The sequence below is a fragment of the Colobus angolensis genome, unplaced genomic scaffold, assembly GCF_000951035.1.
Source record: "Colobus angolensis palliatus isolate OR3802 unplaced genomic scaffold, Cang.pa_1.0 Scaffold164, whole genome shotgun sequence".
NCBI lineage: Eukaryota > Metazoa > Chordata > Mammalia > Primates > Cercopithecidae > Colobus > Colobus angolensis.
The window spans coordinates 3232589-3258957 of NW_012114755.1; the positions used below are offsets into that span (position 1 = coordinate 3232589).

Genomic DNA, 26369 nt, shown 5'->3' on the forward strand with positions numbered 1-26369 from the left:
TCTGGGCTGGAGAAGGCCCTCAAAACAGATTAAGCTCCCACACCAGGCTGATAAGCATGCCCCTTGCTGCTGCACTTGCTAAACATTTTTGGAAGCTGACAGGTTTGAGTGATGGTGTGTGGGAGGAAGGCAAGATTTCCTCCAGTGCTCCGGGGGCCTGCGTCTGTGAGGGTTTTGTGCTCTGCTCTTCTTCTGTTGTTAGGTACAGGATTTGTCCGGTGGGCTCTCCAATGGGGGTGAGCACCAGGGTACACTTCTGCATGGGGTTTCCCTTCATCCGTGGAGGTGGGGTTTATGAGATGTAGTGGGCAGTTGGTGGGAGGTCAGTACAGTGACTCGGGACTGGAGGTGACACATACCCTCAAGCCTGATGAGGAGCACCCGAGGAATGAGAGGGAAAGTCCATGCTGGGATTGTTCATATCCAGGCAGCTGTTCTGCCTTTGCCTGTTTGACCCTTCATTTAACAAACATTGTCAGAGGACTGGCAGTGCATAGGCTCTGGAAAGGTGATTCATCACCCTCTCCGTGAAAAAAAAAAAAAAAAAAATGTTCTTCAGCTTCTCCCTGAGGGGCTGGAACAGTCCACTTCCCTCAAGACTTTGCTTCCCTCTTTTGCCCTTGGTCCATAATCCCCCCATTTCACCTCTCTCACCCACAATGGGCCCTTGTGTACTGAAGGTGAGCACAGTTTGGATGGACTGCTAAGGAAATTGGCCACTTCCAGTGGACTACCCTGATTTTTACCTGCCTCACCTCCTTTGCCAGTGCCCAGGGGTTCTGGGGGGTCTTCCCTGTGGCAGATCCCTGTCTGCACAGCTGACATCAAAGTGATTTTGGCCAATGGGATTTTACCTTCTTTGCCAGGTCTTCTAACAGTCTGCCTGATATGGTGCCCATTCCCCCTCCAAAAGAGTCTCTTGGTTATGGCATGAGGACTGTGTCTGACTGGCCATCTGGTAGTTTCCAGGTCTCAAGTCTGGTATATATTATTAGAAGATACTCAGGAAGCAATGAATTAAATAGCAAATACTCTCTTGGGGCCTCTGACTCCCCTTTTATTCAGGGGATTTTCGGCAGGAGGTTGGGTTGTGTAGTGGCTGATAACACAGGTTTTAAAGTCAGATGGGTATCAGTGGTGTCCTGTGTTTGTCATGAACTAGCTAGGTGACCACCTTCATTAACTTCTTTGGACTTTAGTGTTCTCATCTATTTAAAAATGAGCATTAACAACCACTAGAATCGTGAGCATTAAGAAAAATAATGTGAAGTGTTCAGTGCACTGTCTGGCAAATAAGGAATACTTAATAAAAGTAGCTATTTATTTTGCTAACCTAAGAGATAGGGCATGCTGAACCAAGATTTAATAGTCCCTAAGTGAGAAAAGATATGGCTTCTTCTGTCAAGCCCCTGGAAATGTATCAATCTGTTCCAAGGATTTGTAGAACATCTATCACCTTCCTAGTACAGTACCAGGCAGAATGGGAAGATGAGGGAAGGGCATAACCACTTTCTGGGTGCCTGATGGGTGAGGCTCTTTACATATAATCTCATTTCATCTTTACAGAAACACTTAAATCAGGTCTGATACATCCATTTTCTATGATAATAACAATATAGTTATGATAATAACAATGGTAATAATGGCCAAATCCTTACATATCACTTCCTATGTGCCAGGAATTGTTCTAAGGACTTAACATTAAAAACTAATTTTATTCTTATCACAATCAAATGAGATAAGTGTTATTATCCCCATTTTACACATATGGAAACTGAGGTGAAGACCAGTTTGGTAACTTTGTGAGTAGCAGAGTTAGAATTAGAACTTGGCCAGTCTAGCACTAGATCCCATGCCTTTAACCATGATATTGTACAGGGAGAACCACAGAGACTGTCTTAGAACTTGCAGGCCTTGATTTACAAGACCACTGCTGTAACCACTGAGCTAGATGAGGCTTAGCAAGGTACAGCCACTTGCTCCAGGTCATCCAGGGTGGCAGGGCAGGGAGTCCAGCAAGGTTGGTCTGGCTTCGAGGCTTGCGGTCTTCCCACTCTTCATTGCTGTCTTTTTTCCATCATGCTCTGGCAGATCTATGAGGCAAATAGGACATGGCCGGGGTCTTGGGGATTTTATAATCTAGTTGGGAGGCATAACTGATGTACATAGGGCAACCAGGCACAACACAGGGAGGCCTCAGAGGCATGCTTGGGGCTGGGTATCCAAGGTGCTCAAAGGAAAGGCCAAGATGGCTGGAGAAATCCACAGAGCCTCTGGAGGAGACAGAAGATGAGCTGGGTTTTGGAGATGGGAAGGAGTGACTGGTGGGGAGGAGAGGAGGTCAGAATGAGTGTGATAGTGGAGAATGAAGAGCAAGGTCATGCAGTGGTACCGAGAAGTTGATATTGCTTCATGCAACAAGTCATTGATCCAGATCTGGCATCTTCCTTTTCAAAAGGTGATGAAGAGAAAGAACAAAGGCTTTGCAGCTGCAGGATTGGATTTGCATGTTGGCTTCCTGGTGGATCATCATTCTGAATGTGCAAGGTAGTTGTGAGAAGGTGCAGAAAGGGTGTCCATTAAGGACCTGATTCAGATTCATAACAGATCTTTGGGAAATGATGGTGATTATTATTATTAGCTTGGGGTTCAGAATATTCAACATGGTAGTTACAGGGGAAAGGAGGCTTCTGATACCTTGTTTTACTATGCAGCAACTCTCTTCAGCCAATGACATCCCATTGCCCCTAAGCCTGCTCTTCATCTCCAACAAGTGTGAAAAGACCTAACTTAGCCAGCAAGTAGCTGTTAGGTACAGCCCTACTGTCACCCACCCTTCCTCCAGGCCCCTTACCTTGAGTGTCTCCCATAAACCTACAGCTGGTTCTCTCCCACCACCCACCCCTCCCAGTGGAGGAAACTGTGTTCTGCAGCAGCAGCATACCTCCCCTGAATTACCTTCCTGGGACTGAGATACCTGTGCCTTCCCCCAAGTATGAACATTTATAGCATCTGCTCTGTTAACATGTGAATAAATTAGGACCATGTGCAGAGAGTTGTTTTAAAGTCATGCCCTATGTTTGTTCAGAAACTCTCTCTGGCTGACCTTCAGATAAGGAACGTGCCTCAGCTATTTGAGGAGATGTTAGCCTATTTTTAAGAAGCAGTTGCAAGGAAAAAAAGAAAAAATATATACGTATATAAAATACTTTGATATTTCCTGTTTTTAGAAGCTGGTGTTCAAGTTGCACCTAGTTTCTTTAAAGAAGTAATTAGAAGTGATTGAAATTCTCTGTGGGTGTTTTAGATGTTGAAAAAGAAAGCATAGAGGAGGCCCCTGGGAAGAGAGCACAGCTACAAGCTTAAAACCTGTGGCAACTTTGCTCCATTGTGTTTTGATTAGAATCCTTGCTCCATCATCAAAGTTGATTATGGATTTGATTAGTGCATGTTTCTGCTATTGTATTACTCCCTTTCTTCTCTTTCTCAGTTCTTGGAGGGGAATGTATAGCATGGTTATCTGCCAACATGCAAGAATGTTTATGGTTCACATATTATTGCTTACTCCATGGGTTAATTTTCTAAAGACACTTTAAGGGTGGTACTGGTGGCTTATTCAGGGTAACATTACGTGTGTATATATCTGTATATAAATACATCTACTTCTGGATATGTGTATATATGCATATATACACACACATACACAAATATATACACATGGAACAGCTTAAAGTATTGAGCACATATAAGCACACACACACATCAAAGGGGAGGCTGGAGGAGTTAGAGCCCAAATTCTAGCTTTCAGAATAGCTAGGTTTGCTTTCCATTTCTCATTCTGTCTTCCTCTATGACCAAGATCTGAAGCACCAAATCTGGGTCCCATATTATTTACTTATAAGATATAAAGGATGTAGCCTTCAGAGAGGTGTTTTCATGAGGCCCTAGTGAAACTCTTGGAATCATTCTGAAAAAGACAAACCACCCAGCGAGATTTTGGCTTAAGGTCAGAAATTCTTATTTCTCAGAATCCGCCTCAGCAGCAGGGAAGGGAACATTTATGGAGCATCTGCTATGTGCCAGGTAGTCTGCAGAGCTCTTTATATAGATATTATTTAATGTGAGGCACAAGAAGCTAGATAAAGTGAAAAACGATCTATGCATTTTGTGTAAGGAAGCAGAGGCCAAGGGAGGTTATCACTTGGAGGCAATTTTATGTGGTAAATTAGATTTTATTGAGAGGTCAGAGTTTGCATCTAGGCTTTGGGCAAATTGTAGAACATCCCTAAACTTCAGTTTTGTCATCTTTGAAGCAGAAATGGTGATGCTTATAGATTGAGGGTGAGGGTTCAGTGAGATAGTACAGGTAGGTTCCTGAACACAGTGTATGGCACATACTAAGCAAGGAATATATAGTATTGCCTATTTTTGTTACCCAAGGTCAGATCCAAGTTTGGAAACTATGTCTGCCTCATTCCAAGCCCATGTTCTTTCCACCCTACCTCTCTGCCTCCCAAGTACACAGCTGATTACATGAAAAGACAGATGGCTTGCACCATGAAAGCCAGAAAGCATAACAGGGCTTTGGTTAGATGAATGGGGAACAAGAGTGAATTAAGAACAATGTCATCCAAAGAAGTCATATCTCGAGTTGTTAATTGAAACCTTCACAGGTTGGTCCCAGACATGCCATCTTTGTAACAGTAACCAAGCTGAGGGATCTGCTACAAACCAAACTTGTGGGAAGCTTCCTTTGTACAACCAGTCTGAACTGGTTGTAGAGGTGGTTGAGTGGAGCCAGTCAATCTGAAGGCCTAGCCCAGGACAGGACCAAGAATGGGACATTCTCATTGACTGGGCTTCTTAATGGTTCCTTATTGTTCTGAGGGCAGAAGGAAAGCCCTTTTTTCTCCCAGCAGGCATGGTTGTAATGAGAGCTGGACCTTGTGACCAGTTGGCCATTAAGGTGCCCCAAGGCATGGCCAGCTGCCCAATGGTGCTTTACCAATAACCACAGGCCAAATTCAATGGCTATTCTGTCTCTTGGTCACATTTTTCAAAGAGATGGACAATGTGTTCCTAGAATGGCTTGGACAGAATGGGCCATGTGATTTTAGGAACAAAACTTAGCTAGGCTTTTTGTGCTTTAATCTACACAAGACAATAGTGAGTAACACAAAGGTTTTTGCAGGAACTCCCATTCGCCCACACAGAACCAGAGAATGACTCATGGCTTAGTGTCCCCTTTCCCAGGGAATACAGATCCTCTCTTGTGTTTTGCAAACAATGGGCCCCCAGCCTCAGAATATTTCCAAGTGAAATATTCTGCCTCTTCTTCCAAGTGAAACCTCAACACCTTCAGTGAATTTTGGGTTATTCCAATCCCTCCATTCATCTTGGTGGGAGAGAGGATAGGGTAGAAATGGGGTCTTAGTCGAGAATTATGATCCCACTTTCAGGGGTATTTGGAGGCCTTTGAACAAAATTAGTTACTCATGGCAATGTGACACTTTTAAAAATAATTATAATACTAGTCATGGATATTGATTGAGCACAGCCTCTGTATCAGCATAATACATAGCAGCAGATATGTATCATTCATTTAATCCTCAAAACATCCCATGAGGTAGATGCTACTTCCTGAAGAGAACTGGAAATGACCACTCTAGGACTTCACAACTTTGGTTCTAATTCTGTCTCTTTAGTCACCTTGCTACATGACCTTCAACAAATCACATTTTCTTTCTGAGCTTCATAACCTCACCTATAAAATGGAGAGGATAATACCTACTGTACCTTCTTTGAAGTTACTATGAAGATTAACACATGTAATTATTGTGAACAAGGCACCTGTTCAAGCATCTTACACTTTAGGTAGCCCTTGAGGAAACCAGGGCTGACAGAGGTGAAGCTACTTTTCCAAGGAGCACAGCTGGTAGGTAGACTCAAATATTTGAAAGCTTATCTGTTTGACCTTTGAAGTCAACCTTCTTAAATAGCAAGTGTGAAAGTGCTTTGAAAAAATATCTGAAAAAAAATGCTGTTACTACCGAGTCTAAGTAAATCACTTTCAAATTTCCTTTAGCTTGGTAATACATATGCCATTTGACTCCTCCCCCTGCTCCAGAGTTTGGAAATATTGGAAATGTTCTTTCAATGTTAAATAAATATTAGTTGCTTAATCATATTGGTTGAACCCTTTTGGGATGTTTAAAATTTCAAGTCCTCTGAGGCCACAAGACCCACTAAATGTCATTGCTGAGTGTCAGCTGGCTGGGCTGATTCTAGACAGAGGAAGGAGAAAATGAAGAATTTGATTCAAAATCACTTGTTGCCATGAGGAAGCAATCAGATAAGTTTAGATTATGAGTCACTTTTTAAGACAACAGGCCCGGGATCTTCAAAAGTGTCAGTCTCATGAAAGACATAAAAAGTTTTAAAGCAGGTGAAGGACTATTCTAGAAAAAGAGTACCAAAGCTATGACAACCAAATCCAATGAGAGATTCTTGAGTAGATCCTGGATGAGTAAAACCATAAATACTACAAAGGTCATTTGGGAGAAAACTGGAGATATTCTATTGTAGATTGCATGTTAGATAGTATTATTCTATCCATTTTAATGGTATTGGGGTTACGTAAGGAAATGTCCTTTTTCATGGGAGCTATATGCTGAAATATTAGAAGGGAAGTATCTTGATGTCAGCAAGTAACTCTCAATTAGGAAAAAAGAAGGTGAGAATATCTGCAGAAAGAAGAAGAAAGAAAATGCAAAATGTTAACAACTGGTGAATCTAGGCAAAGATATATGTGCACGTCTTTCAACTTTTCTGTAGGTTTGAAATTTTTAAAACCAAAACTTTGGGAAACAAAGCAAAGTCCTGCCTGAATAGTATTTGTCACCGATGCCCTTGATATTTATGAGAACATAAATGAAATTGGAGTGTATGTGTGTGTGTGTGTGTACTCACAATAGCCTGGCCAAATTTGTTTCATGAGGTTTAGGTTCTGGACTCTTTATCTTCTTTCTGGTATAGTGTGAAAACTTTGGCTTAATTCCTTCTTCTTTCATGAGAATGATTGCTGACATTTTGTGGAAATAAATCACAAGATCCAGTTTCATTTGGTAATCTTTTATGAAAATCTAAGGTGTTTCCAAGGTTGCAAATACAAAAGAAATTTTTTAAATGAAATAATTAAAAAAAAAAATTAAAACCTCTGACTGAGCCCTACTGGTCTAGGCACTGAGAAGGTAAGGAGTATGATTGGAAGCAAGCTTTTCTCTTTTGCCTGACTGAATCCTCCCACTCTTTATCCATACAAATTCAGGTTTAGTATTATTTCCTCCAGGAAGCCTTCCGCCACCACCATGGTCCTAATACAGTGTCTCTTCTACATGTTCCATAGCCTGGCCAGTAGCCCCTCAGCTTGGACTGTGATTGCTTATTTTGCTGGACCATGACTTCCATGAGGGCTGTGTCTCTCCTGATTCCTGCTGGCACAGGGTCTATACATAATAGGTTTTTAGTTAATATTTGCAGAAGAAAAGAAGGGTAGGGGGAGATAAAAGAAAGCATTGGAAAACAGGAGTAAATAGAAATTGAACTTGAGCTGTGGATGGATCTTGCAGAACTCCCTCTTAGGATGTGAACTGAGAAGGTCATGTGATGGTGGGTGGCCAAGTGTAGGAGACAGAGACACAGAGTGGGCAATCTGAACACTGTCTGAAGCCAGCATCAAAGCTCTCCAACACCAGGTCTTAGGGAAACTTGCCTGGTCTGGCTGAGTAGAGGGCGGAGGCAGATTCCTTTGCACAAGGCTGTTTATGATATCCAAACTCTCTGGCTGCTGCGATGGAAGAAGAGCTGTCAGGATGTGATGATGGCACTGCAGCAGACTGGAGGGGTTGAGAGGGAGAGAACACCATGGGCTTTGGCAAGTTTGGGCAGATTCCTGCCCCCATCCCCAACCACCCCTACCTTGGATGGAGGACCTGAGAAGGGTTCTGAGGGGGTTTTGGTTGGTTAGGAGAGGGAGAAGGTTTAGGAAAGCCTAGGATAGGACAGAGTTTCCAGGAACGATGATCACAGCAACCATTTATGTGCCATTTCCTTACATAATCTCATTTAATCCTCAAATGAACTTTCTGAGCTGATATTATTGAACCTATTTTACCAGTAAGAAGAAAAATAGGAGTCAGTGAGAGGACTAGCCTTAGAGGAGTTCTGGGACTTTTTTGGGTCACACAGCTGGTATAGACAGTGGTAGGATTTGAACTGAGGTCTTTCTGATTCCCAAACCTGTGCTTTTAACCACTGCCTTCTTTTGCCAGTAATTGAAGGAGGCCTAAATCCCATATGAGCTACTGCTTTAGATAATCAAACCTCCAGACCTTCCTCTACTTGGAGCCTGCTCCCTGCTTCCCTGGTCTCGGCCCTTCTTGCTGCTTCCCCCTCGTTGGGGCCTTCTGTGCCTGTGCCAGCTTGTTGCCAGAGGCTCTGTGTTTATAGGATGAGGAGCCCCATTTGGCCTTTGCCCACATCCTGCTGCAATCTGGGCAGGATCTCCTTGTCCTACTGCTGTGGCTGCTGTCCCCCAGGTGACCCCCGTGCTGCTGGCCCAGCAGGGTTCATGTGCCTAACAGCTGGCAGGACCTCGTTCCTGTCCTCCTGCCACATGCTGGCTGCAGCTCAGCAGACAGTCCCCATTTCATGCTGATTTGCTTTGATTCTTTTCAGACCTGGGAGTGACGCATGTTTACTTCAGAATGTGTGGGCCACAAGTGTGCCAGAGCTGTCAGACCTTCCGGTGTGCAAGCTTTGATCGTTAGAAGACAAGCCTTGAAGGAAAAAAACCTCCATTTAGGTGACAAAACCAGATTTAGAATAACCTGGATTACTTGGGATATCTGCTTAGTGATCTGTGCCTTTAAGTACTAGAGACTTAGGACATCTGAGCCAGAGGAGACCTATGAGGCCATCTGCACAATGTTCCTACAGCTCCATTGTGCAGATGAAGAAACCATGACCCAGAGAGGGGTGTGACTTGCCTCCAGTTACCCAGCTCCAAAGGGCAGAGCAAAAACCAGAACCCAAGCCTTCTGACTCTAGGCCAGTATTCCTTTCATCTCAGTTAGTAATCAGATGTTCTGCTCTGAAAGGCCTGATAGCTTAAAGATTGGAACCAGCCCTATGCTATATATTTTTTCCCCTCCTTCTACCAAGTAGTTAAAATGAGTATCTTTTTTTTTTTTTAAGAGACTGGGTGTCTCTCTGTCACCTAGGCTGGAGTGGAGTGACCATAGCTCACTGCAGCCACAAACTCCTGCGCTCATGGGATCTTCCTGCCTCAGCCTCCCAACTAGCTGGCATTACAGGTGTGAGCCACCACACCTGGCCCAGAATGAGTGTTCTTAATTGCTTCATATTAGGAAGCTTTTGCACTTGGCTCAGAGAACCAGAAAAATAGGGTCTCTTTGTGGATGGTATAAGTGTGGCAATAGGCCACCACTGACCACCTCCCATAGTCCAGACACTTTACATACATTATCCCCTTTAAGCCTCACAAGGGGACTGGGGGCATTTCATCCCCTTCTATGTGTGAGGCTCAGAGGAGGTCAGTAACTTGACCAAGACCATATGGAGCCAGTACTGGGACTGTCTAATTTCAAGTCCATGTTCTTTCTACCCAGCCTCTTAGACCCTTGCTAGCTGGAAGCCAGAGAGACCCGGGTTAAGTTCCTACTTCTCCATTTATTTACCAGGAACTTCACCTTCCTAATGCTAGGGTGAAGCCTGGGGCACAGTAGGCACTTAAGAAATAGTTGTTGAACTGCAACTTGGACAGGTCTGCCCTGTCAAGCCTCAATTTCCCTGGGTGGTTATAGCATTTCAACATATCGTGCAAGCTAAAGCAGTTCATGTATGTAAAAGTGTGAGGTAGATAAGATCACTGTTATTTACTGAGCACTTAATATGTGCTTGATATTCTAAGCATTTTATGTGGATTTTCCCATTTAATTGTTACAAAAGCAGTAACTACTAAGGTGGTTACTTTTGTGATTGTTTCCATTGTACAGATGAACTGGGGCAGGTAAAGCATAAACAACTTGCCCAAGGCAACACACCCAGTGAGTGGAGGTGCCAGGTCTGAATCTCAGGCAGTGACTACAGAGCTTGCCTCCTTCCCCACAGCATGGTCCTCCCTCAGTGCTGCTGCCCACTAAACCCAAGTCTAGTTGAGGGTGGGGAAGAGAGACACATGCAACTGAGGACACAGAAAGGGAAAGCAACTTGTTTAAGATCCCCCAGCAAGTGAGAGGTCATCAAACCCAGCAGACTTACCGTCTAAAGTAACATGGGGCCTTGTTCTTTCAAAAGTGTTCTCTCTTTAATGGAGAAGGACACAATGTAGTTGTGGCTGTGGCTATGGCTGCAGTGAGCTATGGTCACTGCACTCCAGCCTAGGTGACAGAGAGACACCCAGTCTCTTAAAAAAGATACTCATTTTAACTACTTTAAATTACTCCTAAACTAGAGATGGTCACCAGGAATCCCGACTGCCTGGTGGACTCCATGGCTTTCCTCTTTGGTCCTTGCTTCTCATTCATTTGGAATCACTCCTTCTCTGGATTGCAGAGCAGAAACCAGTATAAATTTGACCTAGTCTCTAGAAATGTTTGCCTGGCTAAAAATATGCCAGCTTTGTCATATTTTTAGCCACATTTAGATTTGAAGTATATGAATTGCCCACACCCATGTATTAGGCATGAACTGTTGGTACATTTTGTAACAGGACCTGCTAGTTTTCCATTCCAAAGAACTGGAATTCAGTCAGAAATTTGTCATTTGCAAATACCAACTCTTGCTACATTCCATTGCTGTTTTTAAGAGTGTCTCGTCACCTGGATTGGGAGGAAGCAGGCCATGGGCGAGGCCAGGCTGGCTGGGCTGCCTTGGTGCATTCCCCGGGTCTGGTGGCTTCTAATCGACCTCTGCCTGGCTCTGCTGAGGCCCTCACCGTTCTGCGGTGTGTTGCCTTTGGATTAGCATAAGGGCAGACAGGGTGCTTATTTTAGAACTGGAAGGAGAGGAGATATATCAATAAAAGAAATGGGAAAGGAAAAATCCCTTCAGTGGTTTAAAAATATCTCTTCCTTAACTGGCTAGATTATTTTGTTTCTTAAAAACAACTAGTAATTTTCTCCTCTGAAACAGCATTGGAAAGAGAGGCATGTCAGACTAAAAAAGGAGGGGGCTGCAGTGGTGGCCTGTAGGTTTCACTCTCCTGTCCTGTTCCTATAGGATAGGTTATTTTCCCCAGTCTCCCAAAGCCTCCCTATAGACTCTGGAACCTTAGAACTATATTACAAAGACTCTGTTTTTTTACCCCTTCATTTTAAAGATGAGGATGCCATGCCTCAGGGCCTTTGCACTTGCTGCTCTTCCTACCTGGAATGTCTTCCCCAGATGCCAACAGCACTCACTCCCTCAGCTCCAGTTCTTTGCTTGGATGTTACCTTATCAGAGAGGTGCCTTTCCTGAGTTTAGAACTGACTCTAAGCTGCCCACAGTAGAATGTGGGAATCAGGGTTGCCAGCAGGCACGATTCCACTTTGTTTTCAGTTTTTCTTTTCTTTTTTTGTTTTCTTTTCTGCCAACTTTTTGTGATCTAAACACTTGCTAACAAAAGTATGGTCTGTGGCCTGGTTGTAATGGCATCACCTGAAAGCTTGTTAGAAATGCAGAATCCCAGGCCTTGCCCCAGACCTGCTGAATCAACATCTGTATTTTAGTAAGATCCCAGATTATATATACAGAAATGAAAGTTTAAGAAGCAGAAGAGCATTATGCCCTCAACCCCTTCAGAAGAAGAATCTAAGAGAAACCCCATCCCACAAAGTACTGTCGCCACCTCTGTCTAGAGGCACAGGCCCAACTGTCTCAAATAACCCTACCCTATGGTTGAAGATGCGAAGGATGGATGGAGTCACCCTAGAAAAGGACCTCGTAAGACAGACTTCAGAATCTGTGGCTACTCTGTTTCTTACATCTCTGTGATGTTGCTTAGGGTAATTCACCTGCACACTGGGCTTTGTAGCTAATGTTTGGTCACCATGACCAGAGACTGTTATCTACTTGGTAGCTGCAGAGGGAAGGGAGACCCAGTCTTTAACCTGGGAGTGCAGCAGTAATTAGAGGGCCTTGACTCCCCACTCTGCCAGGTGTGCCTGGGCTGGTTGAAATAGCACCTTTCAGGAGCTAGAGGCAGTTCCATCCAGCCCGTCTCACAAATGGCTGTGAATGCCTCGCTAGATCCTTCAGCAAAGGCTGGCCAGCTATTCCCACATTCTGAACAGAAACCAACTCCCACAGTCCTTTGCTGTTTGGAAATCTTCCAGTTCTTGAGTCCCCCAAATCACACTGCATCATTCTAGCACGTGGTTATGTGGGAGGCAGGATGCATCCCAGGGTACCAGTGGGAGGGGCTCACTCCCTCTCCATTCCCTTGTCTATTGCTCAGGGAAGCCCTCTCAATGGGCAGGTGCTGTGCAAATGTAATCTGCCTGTGGAGGCATTTCTTTCAATCACCCTGCAATTGTGCATTGATGTGGGGAAAGCCCATTGATAAGAGCAGAGCAGAATAACTGAGCTCCTGAATAGGCTGCTTGATGAAATTATTGTCTAATGCTGATGTTGGAGCCTTTTTCCCTTGTTCTGTATAAATCAGGGCTATTTTAAAGCTGTCGCATGATCACTGGTGCCATAGAAACTGCCTGACCTTGTGCACACCTGTGTCTCAGTCAGGCATGCGCCACCGCAGGTAGAGGAAGAGGACTTGGTGAGAGTGCTTCACTCCAGAGTCTACGGGAGGAAAGAAGGTAGTAGAGGATGTTGTGGAGCACTTTTTGGCTTCTCCTAGCTTTGTCCAGCTCTCCTAGCTTTGTCTCATTTAACTCCACTGAAACCACCTGGAGAAGTGACCACCCCAGCCACTCGGGAGTCCAGACCTGGTCCTGAGCAGGGACAGGGAAGCTGTCCTATGACTGAGAGATGATGTTTTGGCACCAAGAAGGTTTCTGTGTGTGTGCATGCATGTGTTTGTGTTTGTATGCACATGTGTCCAAGATGCTCCTTGAGAGGTTGTAGAAAGTCCACTTTGGCCACTGGCATCACTATAGCATATGAGACAGTATGGTGAGCCTGAAAAAGCACTGTTCTTAGAGTCAAAAACATTAAGTTCTCTTTCTAGACCCTCATTTAGCAAGCTTCATGACTCTGGGCACATATTCAGTGGTTCTTCACCAGCCGCGTGTAGCATTGTCCAAATAATCTACCAGCCCTGATGTCTCCCATAGATTCAGGCGTGGAGTGGCACTTTGGCGTCTGTATTTCTTAGGGCTCTGTAGGAGATTCTGATGCACACTCTGGGGTGAGATCTGAATTTGAGACTAGCGCCCCCAGAGAAGTCAGGATAGTGAAGTGGAAAAGAGCGAGTGGTCATTGCCACACAGACCAGGGTTTGGATTTCAGCTCTGTCCACGGACAGCAGCATGGCCTTAGGTAAGCTGCTAAACCCTGCCTCTGCTTCCTCATCTGCACCACAGGCACCATAGCAATGACCTCACAGGGCTGCTCTCAGCACTAAATGCGATCATGTGGATGAGGCATGTGGCAAATGCCTGGCATGTGAGTACAACATAAATGTTATATCTTGGGTGTGAGTATGTCTGTGTGTGTTTTCTGCTGTACTGTTATATATGGATAGAATCCTCTCACGAAAAGTCCAAGGCAGAACTCAATCAAGGAATGAGATGGCAGTGCTCTATTCTATTAGTGTAATTTGGTAATAAGGAAACCAATTAATTCATTCTTTCAGATAGTTATTAATAGCAAGGAACGTATGCAAAGAAAGGTCCTATGGGGCAAGACAGAGATGCCAAGAGTGCATCCCTTCCTTCATGACAGTGGTTCTTAAACTTCAGTGTGCTCAGCATTACCCAGGGAGCTTGTTAAGTGTACAGAATCATGGGCCAGAGCATCAGAGAATCTGATTTTGCAGATCTGGGGTGAGGCCCAAGAATTCATATCTTTGAAAAATATGACCAAGTGAGTGTGCATAAGATAGTCTGTAGCCTTTTTTTTTTTTTTTTTTTTTTTTTGGAGACGGAGTCTCGCTCTGTCGCCCAGGCTGGAGTGCAGTAGCCAGACCTCAGCTCACTGCAAGCTCCGCCTCCCAGGTTCACGCCATTCTCCTGCCTCAGCCTCCCGAGTAGCTGGGACTACAGGCGCCCGCCACCTCGCCCGGCTATTTTTTTGTATTTTTTAGTAGAGACGGGGTTTCACCGTGTTAGCCAGGATGGTCTCGATCTCCTGACCTCGTGATCCGCCCGTCTCGGCCTCCCAAAGTGCTGGGATTACAGGCTTGAGCCACCGCGCCTGGCCGATAGTCTGTAGCCTTTACTCTGACAAAGACTGGTCTAGAGTAGAAGATGAAATTGGAAGACTGAGGGAAGGAGGGAACTGGGTGACTTGGAGCAGGCAGGAATGAGATCCTAGAAGATCAGAGAAGCTGAGGTTTGAACACATGCAAGATCCCGAGAAAACAGGGCAGCATACTTTGGATTTGGTCTGATGAACAGACGGCGGAGAGCTCTGGTGAACAGGAAGCTCTGGCTCTTCTCCCTGCTGCCATTGGCAGGGGTTGCCAGGTTGGGTAGGCATCACACTGGGAATGTCAGCCACTAGGAAGGGTTTACTGAGACTCCTGGTGAAATATAAGGAACCCAAAGCACGTGTCTGTTTGTCCTCTGTTTAAGGCCCAAGATGGCTGCCTTTAAGTTGCCTAACAGTGCCCATAGAGTTGAGCTTCTTTTTATCTATTTCCTTATTCAGAAACTAGAGCTTGAAGCAGCCTGCAGTGGTAGACCTGAAAGTATAAAGTAGATCTGGGATGCTCAGGACACCAGAGTGGACTAGTGGAAAGGGCACGAGAGATGGTAGGAGATGTTGAGTGCCATTTCTCCTTATTAGGGGCTGTGTTGGCTGAGAGGGGCCTCAGCTGAATCTCAGGTCTGCAGGGGACCCATGTTCCATGATAAAGCCTGAACCAAGACATCCCTGTAACAGTGGCCTTTGGATCTGCAACCTATGGGAGAGCAAATTTTGGGAGGTCTTCACTGGATCAGGAAGAACTACAAATAAGAAGGGAGAGGGGAAGGGGACATTTATTCAGCACCTACTATGTGCCAGACTCCACACTCCATGTTTACATGATGTTTGTAATCTAGCCTTCACCTTAGGAAGTAGATTAGCTCTAGTTTTACAGATGAAGAAAAAGAGGCCCAGAGAGGTGAAACAACTCACAGCTTCACACAGCCAGGATTTGGTGAAGCCTGGGCTTGAACTTGCATCTATCTGGCTTCTCTCATGAATCTTCCACAGTTCTACAGTGAATGTGTTGGGGACCTTGATTCTTGGTCCTCAGGTGCAGGTGGCTCGGAAGCCCAGTTCCCCTCGGCAGGGTGGGGGGTTCAGTGTGGGCAGAGTTCTCTGGAGTCCCGTGACTTGTGGGGCATTTCTGTGCCCTCTGTCAACAATCCAGCCTTCAGTAATGTTGTGCTGCTGCCGGCTGCTCTCACCACATCCAGACCCCCCACCCACACAGGCAAAGGTTTTGGCCAAGGGCACCCTGGAAGGGGAGGAGAAAGTGCCTTCCAGAAGGGCTTGTTACAAAGCCCCTGAATGGCCCCATTGAGGCTCCAGGGCCGGACGACAATGGGCCTGTTGGGGCCCCCGGTCTGCTGAGGTGAGAGGGCTGGGGCCGGGCAGGCAGTGCTGGCTCAGAGGCCAGACACTGACTTCCAGGGCTGGGAGCCAGCGCTTCTGACGTGCTCCGAAATGCCAGCTTTGCTTAATGGGGAGCAGCTGGGGCGGGCTCCGCATACCTCCCTATGCCAGGAAGGCAGCATGAACCCAGTTCCTCAGGCTACAGCCGTTCTTTTCCTCCTCCCTGCCTGGCACTGCTTCCCCTTCCTGGGCCAGGCCCTGCTCACCGGACACCAGGATCATAGTCAGCTCCTTCTAGGGTCCCCTTGGTCCTCAGGGGCATTCTTTCCAGCCTGATTGGATAAATAATACCCCTTCCCCAAGAGTCTAGCCTGCCTACAGGTGCAGCGGCCAGATGATATGCAGCATGCCCAGTGACATTTGAATTTTAAATAAATGATGAAAAAATTTTAATTACGTTTAAATATGTAATAAATGACAAAGTCTGAACCAAGATATGAGTTCAGTTTGTGTGTCATGGGACACACTTAAACCAAAAAGTTATTTGCTGTTTATCTGAAATTCAGATTTAACTGGGCATCCTCTATTTTTATGTGCTAGATCTGATGACCCTACCCAAGGGAGCCATGATGGATACCTATGCGGGGTTACTAGGACTTAGCTAGATTTTCCTTGATGCCAACAGGGTAGGGGATAGGGAGAAGGAGGCCTGTCTATGCCCACTCTCCACCTCCCATTTCCCGTACATAAAATGCTGGATGCCACACTTAGTAGGTCCTACTAACTGGCAAGCATTGCCCCCATGTTAGCCACACCACCCTCCCTTCTAGGAGCTGCAGCTTTCTCCCGAGCTCCCACAGTGGGAAGGGAAGCTTTGGTACACAATTGCAGTTGGTGACTATTTACCGAGCACCTGCCTATCACATTGGGCTGAACCCTGGCAATTTAATGAGAATGAGACAGATGTAGGTTTTGCTCTCAAAAGAGCTTACATGCTAGTAGCAGAGAGAGGCATTTAAACAAAAGAGCAACTGTAATTCAGTGAACCATAAACACTGTGGGTAGATGGCAGGGGTTGGGGGTATAGTTATTGAGGGAGGTGTCTCAGAAATTCCAGGAGAGCATCTCACTCACACCTGTAGGACCAGGAGAGAGGTCTTGGAGTCGGGATTTGAGATGAAATCCTGGGCCGTGTCATTGAGTTGAGTAGCTGTGTGGGCCTGGGCCGATTATTTAACCTCTTGAGCCTTGGTTTTCCTTATCTAGAAAGTGGGAACAATTTTCCTTGCTTTAGGGACCAATGTGAGTTTCCAAGTAACATGATTAATGTGAACATGTATTGCTAACCGCAGGGTCCTAGATCAAACAAATATGTGTGTTTGTGTGTATGTGTGGGGTCGGAGGTAGGAGTTGAAGGATAGGGGAAATACAGAGGGGTTAGGAATTCTTGGGCCCCATCCCTGCTTTGTGGCTTGTATAATATTTTGCTGTTTGCAAAGGATAATGATTAAGAGTATGGGCTGGGAGGCCAAGGTGGGTAGATCACCTGAGGTCAGGAGTTTGAGACCAGCCTGGCCAACATGATGAAACCCCATCTCTACTAAAAAAAAAAAAATACAAAAATTAACCAGGCATGGTGGTGCGTGCTTGTAGTCCCTGCTACTCGGGAGGCTGAGGCAGGAGAATCGCTTGAACCCAGGAGGCAGAGGTTGCAGTGAGATGAGATCATGCCACTGTACTCCAGCCTGGGTGACAGAGTGAGACTCCGTCTCAAGAAAAAAAAAAAAAAAGATTATGGGCTGGAAATTCAAACAGGCCTGGGTTTCAGCTCCATCTCTACTGTGTGACCTCAAGTAAGTACATAACCTCTTTTTGTGCCTTAGTTTTCTCCTCTGTAAAATGGAGCCTCACAGGCATGGTTAAAAGGATGAAAAGTAGACCATTCATATGAAGTGCTTAGCATGGAGTCTGCCACATAGCAAGTGCCCAGAAGTGGGCAACTATTGAGAGGGTCTTAGTTGAGTAACATAACAACCTTATGAGGTAGTAATTACCAGGTAGAGAATGAAGTTCAGAGAGGTTAGGTAACCAGCCCAAGGAGGCACAGCCAGAGAGGTGCCTCTGGGAGAATATACCCCTGGCTTCTTATGAGGCCTTTGGTCACCCAGCCTTCAAGGAACTCTGCTTCTAGCTTTTGGTTGGACACCTCCCTGGGGACTAGCTGGACTCTGGGACTCCTTGCCCAGTTATGGTCTGGTTCAGACACATGGGTGTTTCCTGGAGATCTCAGCATGCCTGTGTGTGCCAGGCCCAGCCTCTGCAGGGTCAGGGAGAAAGAGCATCCTTTAGGAATCTGAAGACTTATATGCCTCACACCAACTATTCTTCCTTTGCTGGATTTGAAGTCTGAGATATGGGCCTCCTTTTTATTACCCTCTTATTCCTTTGTGTTAATCAATGCCCACACAATTATGCAGTTGGCACGGATGCTAGTTTTATTGTCTTGAATACAAAAGCAGCTTTGAAAATGGCGTATTTCTAGAGAGCAGCTTGGGGTGAGCCTCTCACTGGAGAAGGCAAACTTTAGCCAATCATTTCCCCCTCCAGTGGGAACAGGAGCAGGTGGATTAAATTGCTCCATTAGGCGCTCTTTTGTTTCTAATAGAATAATCATCAACAACCCTTGATGGCTGAAGGTCAGGGAAGGGAGCTAGACATGGCTGAGCATTTGCTGTGTGCTCAGCTCTGTGTTGGAGGTTCTTTCCCAACATCAAGTTCAGTTGTCTCTGTCACTCTGTGTTTATGTCTTAGACCCATTTTTCAGATGAGTAAGATGAGATAGAGTGGTTGGCTGATTTGATCTAAGTCACATGGCTGGTAAATGATAGCTCCAGGTTTTGAGCTCAAGTCTATTCAGTTCTGGCATCCATGCCTTGCTATCACCTATGGGCCTAGGTCTATGTGCTTTAAGGGAGACCGGAATAGTGGAAGGCATGTGCTTGCCTTCAGGTTCTGCTAAGAACCCAAGATGCTTCACTTGCTGCGCAATGGGCTTTAAGGCACCTGCACCATTAGTTCCTGACTTGCGAACATGGGACTGAGACTTCTAGGGGAAATGGGGTAGGAGCTGATTTCTGATCTCACATGTACTTAAAGGAGAGAAAGGATTTAGATATATGGAGAGAGGAAAGAGGGTTTTTCAAGGACAGGAAGCTATCATGGGATTCGAAGTAAGGGAAGGCGGGCTGAAAATTGTGTATAAGAGATTCGTATCAGGACATGGAAGAGGATGAAGACTGGAGGCCTATCTGGAGACTGTTGGCAATCCTGGTACTGCTACGGATGATAGTAATGGGAGGCTGATGTTGGTAGTTGTGATAGTGATAGTGATGGTGATGGTCAACATGTATTGAATGCTTAATATTTGCCAGATACTAGTCTAAGAATTTTACATGTATTGAATGCTTAATATTTGCCAGATACTAGTCTAAGAATTTTACAAACATGAACTTCTTTAATGGTCACAACAGTCTTATAGGAAGGGTGCTATAATTAGCCCCATTTTTAGATGAGGAAATGGAGGCATAGAGAGGCATAAGAGGCTGGAGAATAATAAACAGATGTAAGAGCCATTGAAGGAGGAACTAGGGCAGAATCTGGTGACCATGCTGAGAAAGGGATAAAGAAATAGAGTCTACAATGAGTTCAAGATAACCTATTGATCTTTTATAGGAGCCAACTTCCTGGCAGTAGTTATTGGTGAAGTTATGACCTGACCAGCCAAGACCAGCTTTCAATTTACTAAATGCCTCTGTTAAAATGGAAATGTGATATTTGAGAGGATGAATATAATGAACCATTGCCAGACATAGCCCTCTTAACATGAGTGAGGTCATCAGCTTCAGTGCAAGGGGAATGGCTTAAGTGAAGGGACACTGGATGGGTTAGTTTTGAGAAGGCCTGTGCCAGCCAGTTCCTTCCTTTAGGGTGTGCTGTCCTAAACATAACCACCCAGGGTCTCTTTTCCAGCAGTCGCTTCCCCTTCATTCCTACTCACCCTAAATGTTATGTAAAGCAGTTCATGCTCAAGCATTCGTTACCAACGCTGGATTAAGGTCTCCCTCCTTCCAGGTCGTACACTGGCATTTTAACAGAGACTTTTAGAAACTTGGCTAATGAAGGTGGGGATGTGAGTGATCCTGGGGTTGAGAAGGGATGGGAAATATTCATGCATCCCTCCCCTAGCTCCCAACAGACATAAAATGGAAAGGGCTGGGGTCTCTACCTAGGCTTCACACCAGCAGTGCCTGGACTCCAAATTTCTAGACCCAGATTCAAACAAAGTCATGAAACACATTCTCTTAGCCAACTACGCCGTGAAGGGCTGGGTCAAGCCTGTGAGCCTCCACTCAGGCTGGCAGTAAAAAGCAGCCCTGGGCCCTCCAGCCTGCCTAGGTAGCATGTAGTTATTACAAGCATGGACTCTCCAGACGGCCAAGCTAGAGTTGGAGCCTAGCCTCAGATTTGTTTGCTGTGCGACTTTAAACAAGTCATTTCATTTCTCGACTCTTAGTTTTCTCATTTGTAAATGAGGATAATAGTGTTGAGAAGAGTAAATCAGAGAAGGTCTGTAAGGTGCTGAGCCCAGGACATATCACATAGTAGGTACTCACTAAATACAAGCTGCAGTTGTCGTGCTAGGCCCACTGTGAACAACTCCAGAAGACTTAAAGCTTCTCCATGGGCTTTGGGATGAAGCCTGGGACCAGGCAGCTTGGTGTTCCCAGTTGCAGGATGGCAGTGAGCTTAGCATGGGCCCCTGCTCATTTTTCCTGGTTCTCTCTGCCAGAAAAATGGGTGGTACTGGAGTGTCTGCATTTCCCTGGAGCAGCCTTCTTCCTTTGACATCCTAGGCAGGGCCTTTGTAGAATTCCTTTTCAGTCCCCAAAGGCCTTGCTTGGCGAAAGTCACTTGCTTGGAATTATACAGCCAAATCAGAGCCACAACTTGAACTTCATTCTGAACCAAGGATGAAACCATTCCTCCTGCATGATGCATGACATTTTAATAACCTGCCGACAGCCCAGGAGGTTTGCAGTTTCTCTGAGCCCAAGGGACCAGAGCCATCTGGTGGGTGCTTTTTCAAGGGAGCTGGTGTGACTGTTTCAGGGTAAAATGCAGAGAAATAGCATCACTTATTTTTTTCCTGTGGTAAAAATAACATGCAAGGATGGGAAGAACAAATGGAGGTTGGGAGGATGACATTGTGGGGAGGAAGGAGTTAGAATGCTGGGGGCTGTCTACCTGGTGCCATGTGCTGCCATCTGCCCAGTATGGAGGCAACACCAGCCTGACTTGCCAGCACCTGCCTGGCTACCAGCATCAGCTTTCAGGAATAAAAAGATCTTTTTCAAAAAGCCTTTGTCCCCCAAGGAAGCTCAAGGGGCACAGTGAGGTCCATGGAGGGTTGTGACAGTTCAAAACATGCTGTCCATTTATAGTATGCAGCAGTGACCCTGTATCTCACCCTCTCTATAGCAACCAGCTCCAGACACAAACTGGGCATGGCTTTTGATCAGGAAGCATGTTTTTACAAACAAAAAAATACTGGAAGTAGTTGGTGAGGCTGAGATTATGTTAATTTATGCAGTTTCCACTGCTGCTAGGATTAAAAATAGCTTTCTTTCAAGAAAACTAGAACTACTTACTGTCAGTTTGCCTTCTAGGCCCTCTTGCTGGGCTCCAGGACTGGTGGGCTGGACACAGGGCATGGATTATGAGATCCTCCTTGGCAGTCCCAGGTTCTGGAGCTTTGCTGAAGTGGAAGATAAAGAGACTTTATCTTCCAGTGGTAAGGACTCTTACAAAGTCTTTACTGCATGTTTCATAAAACTGGATATGCTGAGCTCTAATGAAAGCTGTTGTCAGCATTAAATACCCAGGGAAAGACATGGAGGCCTTTAAAAAAACTGCCACAGTACTCCTGCACTGAAGTGCTCACACTTTGCTCCACAGGGGAGAGGGAGCGGAACTTGGCTAGTGTCATCCACCATCATAAAAGGCAAACCCAGAATTTAAACTCAGGTCTGGCGCCTCGAAAGCCCAGGAACTATGACATCTCTTCCCCCAACTCTGCTGTTCTACATGTGGATTATGGCTACCCATGGTGCTCATTTTAATCAGATTTCATCAATATAAACATTAGTGGTGGGGTGTTCCTTTAGAGTTAGTATAGCCACAGCCACCTCCCCTAGGTTCTGCAGGCCACCTGGCAAACCTTTTCTGAGGGGACCTTACCAGGGAAAAAAAAAGAAAACAAAAGTTATTGCCAAACATTAATATGCCAGCCCCATTTTGGTGGGCCAGTCTCGCACAATCTCATGAAAGAACTGCAGTGCCAACCAGGAGGGGCAGTCCTCTTGCTCTCCTAGAACTGGCTGCTAGCCATAGAGCCCAAGGCGACACCACTGGGGTAATTCCTGAAGATCCTTGGGACATCTGGTTGACACCATAAGTGGACAGAAGTTTAGAGACTGCTCCGAAGGGACAGCTGAGGGCAGGGACTCCCATGGCTCTGGGTCAGAGCAAGGGACAGCCTGGTCAATCCCAGCCACTGGAAAGAGACTTAGAGAATTTCAGAGAAGACACTCCAAAGAAAGAGGACAAAGAGAGCATGGAAACCAGCAAATAAGAGTGAAAGAGAAGGGAGTGAATCTACATATTATACACCGTCTATATACCAGGTACAGTGCTATGCATGGTGGGGAGTTACAGGTTGCACAAGAAGGACAGAACCCATACTTTCACGGATCTTATAGCCTGATTGGGAAAATAAGGCATTATAATCACATCATGGTAGGGAGAAGGGATGGGGGAAGAGGAGATGGGGAAAGGGCCCAGCTGTCACATAGATAATTCCAAGGCAAAGTAATATGGTAGAAGGTGGTATAACCTGGCAATTGCAATCACAGACTTGGGATCAAAGAAACTGGATCCAAGAACCATCCTTGCTCCTTCCCAGTTCCATGTCTCTAGGCAAGGCATTTATACTCTGAGCTCAGTTTCCTCATGTGAAAAATGGAGATAAGAGTTCTTACCCCACAGGGTGCTTGAGAGGGTTAAATGAAATAGTGCATGGAAGGCACTTAGCAGGAGGTCTGGCACACATATCATGCCCAGTGAATGGTGGCTATTACTAGTTATTATCTGATTTCTGAGACCTAAGCAGATCCAGTGCAGCTGATCCGGGTGGGGGAGCTGAGATAAGTAGGTGCTCTGACAGCCCAATCCATGGCTGATGGTGAAACCACTGACAATCTGACAGCAAAGGAAGAGGGGACCAAAAAAATATAGCATCTCAGCAGCTCTTAGAGCAATTAGTGATAGTTATGATGTGAATTTCTGTTTGATGTCCTCTTCTTTTTGAGAAGATGTGAATATGTAATGTAGAACTTCATGGAGGAAAAGGTAAAATAAAACTTTGGGTGCTTTGAACATGAAGATTATCTGGAAAATTCACTGACTGGGGAGGCCTCTTTCCCCAACACGGCATGCAGAAAGAGCTGTCTTGGGCTTATGGAGAGGTTGACACCTCTAGGACCATCTGCTCTGCAGAGAGTTCCCTGAGGGGGCCAGTGACATGCCTGGGTCGGGTCCCTTTCCTCCCTTGGTGCCAGGTATGCTTTCCCTGCCATGTGTCACCGGCCTAGGCAGGGAAGGGGCCTCTAGACACATGTCTGCTGAGGACCCAGCAGGAGCCTGTCAGCCTTGCCCAGACTGGATTTCCAGTTCTGTAGATGTAGATCATAAATGTGGGTGACAGATGTGGTAGAGGCACATCCAGGAGATGAAAAGATATCTCCATCTGCTTGGTTCTGGAGAAAATACGGAGACCATAAGTGGATAGTGGCTTTTCCTAATGGGGAACTGTGGCTGAGTTTTCCTGGGGCGAAGCAGTATTTACAACCAACCCAGACCCTGCCCCCAGTATCCTGACACCAGGTTTGGTTGATCAAGTTGGTAGAGGGGGCTTGTTTCCTAGGGTGTACTGGGGAGAATGGTTCCTGGCCATTGTGAGGAGAGCTCAGTCTCTGTCACGTAAAGGAAACCACACAGGTTTTAGTGTTTGGGCTTTGTGACTGCTCTTTAAAGGTGTTTTAATGACAGCAAGATGAAAGGTAAGGCTTCTGCTGCTCTGATGTGTGACTGCCTGTCCAAGCTGCCCACAGCAGTGCAGAGTTGTGCGCTGGAGCTCAGAACCTCCCTTGGAGCTCAGTAAATTGGAGTTAGTAAACTGTCCCCTGGTTCACGTATTGGTACCTGCTGGGAGAAGAGGCAGAAGCTGGAGAGAATACACAACTAATATCAGAAGGAAAAATGGAATTAGAAACATATACAAATCACCAGCCTGGGCAACATGGCAAAACCCCATCACTACAAAAAATACAAAAATTAGCTGGGCGTAGTGGCACATACCTGTGGTCTCAGCTACTGAGCAGGCCGAGGTGGGAGGATCACTTGAGCCCAGGGAGGTTGAGGCTGCAGTGAACCATGATTGTGCCACTGGACTTCAGTCTGGGTGACAGAGTGAGACCTTCTCTCAAAAAAAGAAAAGATACATAAACAACTCTTATACACATCCCTTGTAATCCTCCCAGCTTGGTCAGTAAAATTTAAAATCATTTATTGAACATTCATGTATACCAGATTCTGTGTTAGTCTCTTCACATTCTAAGTTAATCGACATAGCAACCTAGAGCATTCTCATTTCATTTGCATTTTCGTGATGAGAAATGAGTAAAGAGAGGGCTAGATGCCCAAGGTCACACAGGAAATGACAGAGCGGAGATGTGAACTCAGGTCTGTCCCCCTTAATTATTACTTCAGAGGTCACGCTGAGGACCCTGAATCCCCCTGTTTTGAGGGTCAGTGGCAAATTTTTAAGCTGGGTGGTGCAGCTGATGGCCCTCAGACTGAATCAGGTCTGTGGAGACATTTGCTTATCTGGCACATTGTTTTAGAAAATTTTAAAAAATGATTTTAAATACTGTTCTCTGTTCGCCACAGTCTCCACCATGCTTGTATGTCTTATACCTGGCCAGCTTCTTGGCCCCTATGGGAATTTGAGTTTATAATCCCTAACTAAACCTCTCTTTTGCTGGAGTCAGTGATGGAAACAGAGGGGATTGGCGGTGTCCTAAGGAAAAAATGCTTTATTTTCCCCTCTGAAGAAGGAAGCAGCAGCTGGCAGCTCCAGACTCCAGCCAAGCTGGGAGGAGGAACGTCTAAGAGGGCCCTGGTGTTTGCTTTTAGGCTCAGAATCCAGCTTTCATGAATTTAAATTTCACAGTGGATCTGAAGAGGACAGTGGAGAGGAAACTGTATTATCCTGTCCTTGGAGAGGGAAAGGAACGTCCTCTCTGTTTATTGGAACTCCAAGCAGACCCCCCCCGGAGGGCAGCCACTGGGAGCTTGATGGGGAATCCTTTGTACTGCGTACTTTGGAGGCATCTACTAGAAACAGAGTACCCTGTGACATGCTGGGTGGGATCTCCGGACAGTAAAACATACAAGGAACAGACCCAGGGCAAACTGTACTAATTCATGATGGGCCCTGAAGTGTGAAGGGGTTTGTTCAAAAGAAGTAGGTAGGTGGCATTCCAGCTAGAGGGGACATTGTGGGCAAAGACATGGGGATAAAAGAACACAGGAGACATATTCGGGGAAGGAGATTTACTGATATTTTGTAGAGGGGAAGAGTGCAATGGAGGAATTGAACCAGAGACAATACTTCCTTTGGTAGCCCAGTCAGCAATAACAGCAAACATTTATTGAGTGCTTACTGTATCTCGGGCATGTTATGACCGTGTGACATATATTGCTTTCTGCAATCCTCACAAAAAGCCTGTAAGGTAGACACTATTACTGTTGTTATCATCTACATTTGCAGATGAGGAAGCTGATGCAAAGCACAGCCACATTCCAGGTCACCCAGCTAGTAACCGAGGTATTACGGTCTTAGAGCCCAAGAGCCCATACTCGTAACTTCTTCTCTCTGCTGCTTCCAACAGCAGCCAACAGTCTGGGTAACTTCTCAGTCTAAGGGATGTGAGATTGTAGCAAGAGATCAAGTGAGAGGAGTTTAGATCCTGTAATGGCACCATTTTCAAAGATGGGAATGTAACCTTTTCTGACATCAAGGCTCTCCTAAATGGCCTTAGCCTCCCCCTTACAGTTTTTATTTTTTAATTTTTAATTGTATAAATTTAAGGTGTACAACCTGTTTTGATATACTTGTACATAGTGAAATGATTACTACAGGGAAGCAGTTTCACATTTCCATCATCTCATATAAGTACCTTTGTGTGGGTGGTAAGAGCACTTAAAACCTACTCTCTTAGAAAATTTTCAGCATACAATACAATATTAACTATAGTCCTCATGCTACACTTTAGATCTCTAGACTTCTTTATCCTACAGAACTGCAACTTTGTCCCCTTTGATCTGTATCTCCCCATTCTTTCCCTTACTTCCCTCCCCCACCTCAGGTAACAAGTGTTCTACTCTCTGCTTCTATGAGCCTG

The 26369-nt window shown here is 45.5% G+C and overlaps 1 protein-coding gene across 4 annotated transcripts in view; it reads left to right on the forward strand.

The window, feature by feature from the left end:
* The window catches only part of NAV2 (neuron navigator 2), a 767943-nt gene that overhangs the window by 360942 nt on the left and 380632 nt on the right, over positions 1-26369 (forward strand). The gene's annotated exons all lie outside the window — the stretch shown is intronic.